We start from the raw sequence: 9,698 nt of genomic DNA, 5'->3' as shown, positions 1-9,698 counted from the left end.
ACCAATAGAAATACTACTGGTATTTCAGATTAATATTCTAATCCATTACATAACCAAAACAAAAATGTTAAACTAAGGTTTATTAGTCTAATACTGTCAGTTTTCTAATCCAAGTAAACATCAATAGTAAATACAAGATGACTTCAATGCTATTTGTGTACTATCACCATCTCTATGCAAATGAGTAAATTAATAGTAAATGCGATTATAATGCATTGAAAACAGTTCATTAATTTCTAACTAACACTTTGTACAATATTGAAACAAAATATCATCAAATCACATTTGCAGTAGGCTCTACTTATAAAACACCATTTGGTGACACTTTTCTTATTAAAAGAAAAAATTGTTTGTGGAATCCATTTTGCACACATTGAGATGGCAGAACGTTTGAGTAGGAGAGGAATAATCAATTAACCCAGTAGATTACATTCAATGTTATTTTTACATTCAATTCAAAGTAACATTTATTTTCTTCAAAATAAAACAGTCTACAAAATGGTGTAAAGAAAGGTAATATGATTGAAGAAGGCATGTTCAAAAAAAGCAAAAAGCTTGTGACAGACATGCCTAAACAAAGATTAGATTTAAACAACACGGAAAAAGAAAAAAAAATAAATAAAAAATAAATAAAAAAAATAAAGAAATAACAATATAAAAATTTACATAACATGGGTTAAACTAAATAAGTAAAATAACTAAAAAAACAATTTTGGTATAAATTAAGAATTGATTCGTCTTCTTGTTACTCATCATTAAAATTATTATCATAAAATGTAATATAATAAAAATTAATACTTGGATGTGATATATCTTTTAAGTTTAAATGAAAAGCTTTTCTTAGATACAGCAACTTTAATATTTGAAGGTAGTTTATTCCATAGTTTAGGTCCACTAAATCTTATGCTATATTGAAATGAAGTTTTTTTATGAAGACGGATATGCATATCCTGTATAGTTCGAGTTCTATAATTGTGAAAAGATGCGTTTGGTTGGAATAAATTTGTAAATTGAGGTGGGTTTAGGGAGTTAATCGATGAGTAGAGAAAAGTACACTGTTGATGATAGTTAAGATCTTTCAACATTAAAAGGTTTAGGGGGGGGGGGGAAATAAGGGATCTGAGTGAGCTAGTGGTGGTGAACCTGATATTATTCGAACTACTTTCTTCTGTTTGATAAATAATCTGCTAGTGTTGGACTCATACGTGTTGCACCAAACTACATTGCAATAGTTTAATATGGTAAAATAAGAGTACAATACAAGGTATGAAGAATGTTTTTGGGAAGAAAAGAAGAGTCTAAAAATGATACCAATATTTTTGGATATTTTATTTTCAATTTCTTTCATATGTTGCTTCCAAGTGAGACCTGAATCAATGGTAACACCAAGAAATTTTGTATTTTCAACGAGTGGAACAATATGTTCATTAATTTTAATATGTCTATCATCAAGATTTACAGGTTTGCGAGTGTTTCGAAACAAAATAGAACAGCATTTCTTAACGTTAACGGAAAGTTTGTTTGCTCGGAAATATTCACACACTTTAGTCAGTTCCTGGTTGACAACCGCAAAAAGTGACTGAATATTTGGATTTGTATAAAGGAGGGTAGTATCGTCAGCATAGAGGCAGAAAGAAAATAATTTAGAGGATGAACAAATGTCATTTATATATAAAGAAAATAAAGTGGGCCAAGCAGTGAACCTTGGGGGACTCCACATGATATTGGTGTAAAATGAGAGGTAACATTGCTATACTTAGTACATTGAAATCTATTTGACAGATAACTTTTAAGTAGATCATGTGCAGGTCCACGGATTCCACAAATGAAAAGTTTAGATAAGAGAATGTTATGATTGATAGTATCAAAAGCTTTTGAGAGATCAATGAATGTTCCAATAGCAAAATGGTTTTTTTCAAATGCATCCACAATACTATTAGTAAGTTGTAAAAAAGCCATTGAAGTATCATATCCTTTTCGAAAGCCATATTGATGGTCAGAAAGAATATTGTGTTTTAAAATAAATTTGTATGTCCGATCATAAATGATGCGTTCAAACATTTTGGAGAAAATAGACAGAATGGAGATGGGACGATAATTGCTAACATCAGACTTGACTCCAGATTTATAGATGGGGGTTACTTTTGCAGGTTTTAATTTGTTTGGAAACACTCCTTTAGACATAGACAGGTTAAAAATATAGCAAAGTGGGTGAGAGATAAGGCTACATGTTTGCTTAACTATATTAGTACTAATATCGTCAAAACCTGGAGCCTTATTATTCTTGAAATATTTGACGGTGTTGAGTATTTCATTTTCGTCAACAGGGATAAGAAATAGGGAATTGAGAGTAGGGTTCGGTAAGTAGTCTTTATAATTTGTTGCATGTGATGGTATTTGACTTGCAAGGGTAGGTCCAATCTGTCCAAAAAACTGATTAAAAGAATTTGTAATTTTAATTGGATCATTTGATAATTCGCCATCACATTCGATTTGTAAGTCGGGCGGATTATTCTTAGGTTTATTCAATAAAGAATTGATAATTTTCCAAGTTGCTTTGATATCATTTTTATGCTGTGAGAAGGTGTTGTTAAAGTGATCAGTTTTAACTTGTCTAATCAATGTGTTAAGTTTGTTACGGAAACGTTTATATTCACCAGTTATATTGTGTGTCTTTATGCCAAAAAATGTACTCCTCTATTTGAACAGTCTCTCATTATTTCACTAATTACCCCATCTGATAAATAGCAATCATGCATGTTAAGCAACTTTAGTTGAGGTAACATATTTAATAAAGAACGCAGTAAAGTACCATCAATACCACTAAGATTATTACCACTGATATTGACATTATGTAAATACAACTTAACTCTTTTAGCAGAAAACTCTCTAATCATAGCATTCATTATAGCACCTGATAGATTACAATCACACATGTCAAGTGTACTCCCCAAAGTCATCATACGCAATAGATAGTACAGTGATGTACCCTCAATGTCACTAAGATTATTACCACTGATATTGAAGTGATATAATTGCAACTTAACTCCTTTATCAGAACACTCTCTACTCATAGCATTCATTACAGTACCTGATAGATTACAATCATGCAAGTCAAGTGTACTACGCCAAGTCATCATACTCAATAGATAACACAGTGATGCACCATCAATGTCACTAAGATTATTACCACTGATATGGAAGTGCTTTAATGTCAACTGAACTCCATTATCAGAACACTCTCTACTCATAGAATTCATTACAGCACCTGATAGATTACAATCATGCATGTCAAGTGTACTATGCAAAGTCATTATATTCAACAGATTACACAGTAATGCACCATCAATGTCACTAAGATTATTACCACTGATATTGAAGTGATGTAATTGCAACTTAACTCCTTTATTAGAACACTCTCTACTCATAGCATTCATTACAGCACCTGATAGATTACAATCATGCATGTCAAGTGTACTATGCAAAGTCATCATACTCAATAGATTACACAGTAATGCACCATCAATGTCACTAAGATTATTACCACTGATATTGAAGTGATATAATTGCAACTTAACTCCTTTATTAGAACACTCTCTACTCATAGCATTCATTACAGCACCTGATAGATTACAATCATGCATGTCAAGTGTACTATGCCAAGTCACCACACTCAATAGATAACACAGTGATATACCATCAATGTCACTAAGATTATTACCACTGATATTGAAGTGATATAATTGCAACTTAACTCCTTTATTAGAACACTCTCTACTCATAGCATTCATTACAGAACCTGATAGATTACAATCATGCATGTCAAGTATTCTATGCAAAGGCATCATACTCAATAGATAACACAGTGATATACCATCAATGTCACTAAGATTATTACCACTGATACTGAAGTGATCTAATCTCAACTCAACTCCATTATAAGAACACTCTCTACTCATAGCATTCATTACATCACCTGATAGATTACAATCATGCATGTCAAGTGTATCCAGCAAAGGCATCATACTCAATAGATTACACAGTAATGCACCATCAATGTCACTAAGATTATTACCACTGATATTGAAATGATCTAATCTCAACTCAAATCCATTATAAAAACACTCTCTACTCATAGCATTCATTACAGCACCTGATAGATTACAATCATGCATGTCAAGTGTGCTCAGCACAGTAATCATACTCAATAGATTACACAGTAATGCACCATCAATGTCACTAAGATTATTACCACTGATATTGAAATGATCTAATGTCAACTCAACTCCATTATAAGAACACTCTCTACTCACAGCAGTCATTACATCACCTGATAGATTACAATCATGCATGTCAAGTTTATCCAGCCAAATCATCATACTCAATAGATTATACAGTAATGCACCATCAATGTGACTAAGATTATTACCACTGATATTGAAGCGATCTAATGGCAACTGAACTCCATTATAAGAACACTCTCTACTCACAGCATTCATTACATCACCTGATAGACTACAATCATGCATTTCAAGTGTACTCAGCATAGTCATCATACGCAATAGATAACACAGTGATGTACCATCAATGTCACTAAGATTATTACCACTGATATTGAAGTGATTTAATCTCAACTCAACTCCATTATAAGAACACTCTCTACTCACAGCATTCATTACATCACCTGATAGATTACAATCATGCATGTCAAGTGTATCCAGCCAAGTCATCATACTCAATAGATTACACAGTAATGCACCATCAATGTCACTAAGATTATTACCACTGATATCGAAGTGATTTAATCTCAACTCAACTCCTTTATTAGAACACTCTCTACTCACAACATTCATTACATCACCTGATAGATTACAATCATGCATGTCAAGTGTACTCAGCACAGTCATCATACGCAATAGATAACACAGTGATGTACCATCAATGTCACTAAGATTATTACCACAGATATTGAAGTGATTTAAACTCAACTCAACTCCATTATAAAAACACTCTCTACTCACAGCATTCAATACATCACCTGGTAGATTACAATCATGCATGTCAAGTGTACTCAGCACAGTCATCATACGCAATAGATTACACAGTAATGCACCATCAATGTCACTAAGATTATTACCACAGATATTGAATTGATTTAAACTCAACTCAACTCCATTATAAGAACACTCTCTACTCACAACATTCATTACATCACCTGATAGATTACAATCATGCATGTCAAGTGTATCCAGCCAAGTCATCATACTCAATAGATTACACAGTAATGCACTATCAATGTCACTAAGATTATTACCACTGATATTGAAGTGATGTAATGGCAATTGAACTCCATTATCAGAACACTCTCTACTCATAGCATTCATTACAGCACCTGATAGATTACAATCATGCATGTCAAGTGTACGCAGCAAAGTCATCATACTCAATAGATTACACAGTAATGTACCATCAATGTCACTAAGATTATTACCACTGATATTGAAGTGATTTAATGTCAACTCAACTCCTTTATTAGAACACTCTCTACTCACAGCATTCATTACATCACCTGATAGATTACAATCATGCATGTCAAGTGTATCCAGCCAAGTCATCATACTCAATAGATTACACAGTAATGCACCATCAATGTCACTAAGATTATTACCACTGATATTGAAGTGATGTAATCTCAACTCAACTCCATTATAAGAACACTCTCTACTCACAGCATTCATTACATCACCTGATAGATTACAATCATGCAAGTCAAATGTAAGGTTACACTGATCATACGTTAAAATACATAGAATGTGTGTAAGAACCTTTCCTTTAGAATCATATGATATTGTATTTAAAAAACTCCGAAAATTGTTAGGCAACGATATTTTATGAAATTCCCTCAGAATATTTATAAAATGTTTATCAACGTTTTCATCTTTGCTTACATGCTGAATGGACATTCTTAATGTATTTGAAATATCTTCCAAATGTTCTTTTATTTCTAAATTTGTATTCGATATGTGATTAAGCAATGTTTGTTCAACATTATCCATATGGTGTTGTTTCACCAATTCTAAGTAATTATCAATAGATCGATATGCTGCCAAATCATTTGTAATCCAATGCTTTAAGAATGTTCCAGCATCAGCTCCAAGGAACCCAATGGCAAATTCTCTTGTTATTTTGAAATACTCACTTTCTCGTATTTCTTTCCATTCATTTTCATCTAATGGCGCAAGTAATGGGTTTTCCATAGATTCACTCTCACATAGTTTGTATAAATAAAATCCCACCAATGACTCAACTATCAATTTGTGTGGAGGCATATAATTCTCTTCAAAGCTAGACTTTGAAATTGGTGCATCTTCATAAACAAACCCAAGTTTCAGGGCAATATCAATCGTATTTTTTTCACCTGTAAGGGTTTTCTTGTTTATCGAAAGTTGATTTCTTTTTAAGTTACGATACATGCATTTTCCTAAACAAATCATAGCATTTACATACTCCTCTGGAGCATCATCAAATGTTGAAATAAAATTGTGTTGTTGTTTTTTAATGAACTGATTTAAAATACTTCGAAACAGTTCTTTAAAAAGATCAGATTTATTGAGAGGAAGATTTTGGTTGTCCTCCCACATTATACAAATTGTGACAAGTAACATTGGATTTTTGGACATATCGCATATTTCTTGATGTTTTCGATGTTCATAGAGCTCATTAATGAGTGATTCTCCCAGGTCAGGTTTGCCAAAATGCTTAAAATGCTTGTAAATATACGTTTTAATGTTTCTTTGCGTGAATCCTTTTACTCTCACGTGTACATTACACTCATTAATGAATGCACTTATGTTTTCTGTTCGCGAGGTCATTATCACTACACTATTCTTTAATGTTTCCCGTCTGAATAGACGAATAAAATTTTTATTCTGAAATCTTAATTCATCAAATCCATCTAACAACAACACAATTTTATCATTATGTTTTAATATGAATTTTTTTATCACTTTTGAATCTTCTCCAAGATCTGTTTCCAAATCAAATTCTTCCATGATGAGTTGATCTACTATAAGGTCTAAGATTCCCTTCCCTTTCTCTAAATCTCTTACTTTTAATAGAAAGACAATTTTACCTTCAAACACATCAAATGATTTATCTGTACCTGCCTTGTATGCAATGTGCCTTAATAGTGTAGTTTTACCTATACCACCTTCACCATCTATTAGGACTTTGCAGGCAGGCATGGATTTGATGGTAGCTAACACATCTTGTAATGTCGTTAACTGAGTCTTTTCGGTTTTTGTATTTTCTTTGCTGAGTAGCTCCAACTCTGTGAATAGTTCAGAAATATCGACTTGGTATGATTCATTCCATGTTGCTGGTGTAAACTTCTTGGCATTTTTCAGAAATTCCTCTTGTTTACTTAGTAGATATACTTCTATCTTTTCTGTGATAAAATGAAAGGTAAATAAAATAGGTGACACAACAAATGGCAAAATAAATGATGATGAAGACGACGACAACAATGATGATGGAACACATTAATTGTGTTTACGCCATAAACATACACCCGTCTGTTTCTTACTGTATATTGAAATTAAAATTAAGATTTTGCCTTGAGAACGAAGACAATAGTAAAATAAATCATGGAATGGAAGTTTTGTTTTGCTGAAACTAAATTCATTGTAGTGGAAAGGTTATTAGTGTTTCTGTTTTTAAAAAGACGTGTAAAACCTTAACTATAAAATCCAAATGTAGCCGAAACAAAAGGTTCCTGTGTTCCTAGGCTAAACTGCAAAATTATAAAAACTCTCTGGCATTTGCTGACAAGTATCACAATTTTAAGGTCTATGTCATCTGAATATGTACAAATAACCTAAAGAGGTCATGAAACACAGGGTCATTCTGTGTTTCATTTTAAGGCCAACCTGTGGTCTGAGGGCGCTTGACATGTCGGTAAGCCTGTGGTCCCAGGCTGCTAGACATAACTTTTCCCCAGCTTTTTTCACATAACTTTATTTTAGCTGAAATATTGAAAGCAAACTTTTATTGTGCACGGTCCGAATGATAATGAATGTCTGTGAAGTAACTAGCTTTACGAACGTTATAACACTTACCTACTTAATTTTTTCAAAATATTTTGGTATGAATTGATAACCCTTGGCCTACTTTACCATTTGCCACCCTACTTCCGCGAACTGTTTTGCATCTACGGCCTCTCCGAATAAGTTAATAACTGGCTTTTTACGAACGTTATAACACTTGACCTATTTAATTTTCTCAAAACTATTTTGGTATGAATCGATGACCCTTGACATACTTTTCACATTTTCCACACTAGTTCCGCGGAATTGTTTGCATCTACACCCTCTACGGCGAATAAGTAAATTTCATTTCATTTCAAAAGACATTTATTTTCCTCCATAGCAAAACAATACAAAATAATAAACAGAAATGGTAAGGTATATTAAAAATGAAATAGATGATTGTTGGATAGACAAAAGAAATGTGAATTAGTAAGAAAATTGGCTATTGAGGAAGGCATGATGAGGAAATCATGTGCTGGGTATGCCTATGTAAATAAAATGGATAATTGAATAAGAGTGGAAATTAAGAGAAACAAACAAGACAAAAAAACGCACACAAAAGGAAACAAAAAATAAATAAATAAATAAAAATTAAATAAAAAGAATAAGTAAATAAATTTAAAAAAATAGATCAATCAAATTGAAGAATCAGAAAATAAAACTCAAAAATCACAGTAGATCAATGTTCCGGAGCATAAATCAAATTTGCGACATTCGATTGTTGTCTTTTTAATAGTTGTTGTGTTGTTTTAATTTTTTGAAAAATAAAAAAATTGAAACAGCATTTGTAACTGGGGGTGGTAAACTGTTTATCGTTGATGGACCGGAGTATCTAATACTGTTTTGAAAATAATTGGTATTGTGGATAGGTATGTGTATATCCGTTCTAGAACGTATAGGGATTGTGAATAGAAAAATTCGGAATAAACATATTGTTTAAATGATTTGGAGAAGTGGAATGCAGGGCGGAGAATACAAATTTGCCTTGTTGCATTAAGTTTATATCAATGAGTTTGAGGAGATTAAGTTTTGAAAATAATTGGGAAGAATGGGACCGCGGTGGAGCGCCAGATATAATCCTGATAGCCTTCTTTTGTATAATTTGCAGTTTACTGAGGTTGGATACGTAAGTATTGGCCCAGACAATGTTACAGTATCTCAAATAGGGAAGAATGAGGGAGCAGTAAAGGGTTCGAAGAATATTAAGGGGTACAAATGAGGATAACCTAGATATGATACCAACGCTTTTGGAAGTTTTATTCTCTACTTCTTTAGGCCTAATATCATTTTTCCACGTTAGATTGCTGTCCATAACTACACCTAAAAACTTAGCTGATTGTACACAAGGTATATCATAATTGTCAATGGTAATTTTGTTGGCTGATAAGTCAATAGATTTTAATAGTTGTGGGGTCCCAAAGAGGATGAAGCTACATTTGTTATGATTAAGAGAAAGTTTATTAGCTGCAAAATATTGGGACAAATTGATCAAATTGGAGTTGACAGTATTGATTAAGTATTAAATTAACTGTGTTAATTTTGCCTTTTCCATTGATTCTGTCAGCAATCGTCGAACGATATCTGATATGGTTTTTCTATATAATATTTTAA

The sequence above is a fragment of the Antedon mediterranea genome, chromosome 3 (assembly GCF_964355755.1).
Source record: "Antedon mediterranea chromosome 3, ecAntMedi1.1, whole genome shotgun sequence".
NCBI classification, from domain to species: Eukaryota; Metazoa; Echinodermata; class Crinoidea; order Comatulida; family Antedonidae; genus Antedon; species Antedon mediterranea.
This window is presented reverse-complemented; position numbering follows the sequence as displayed.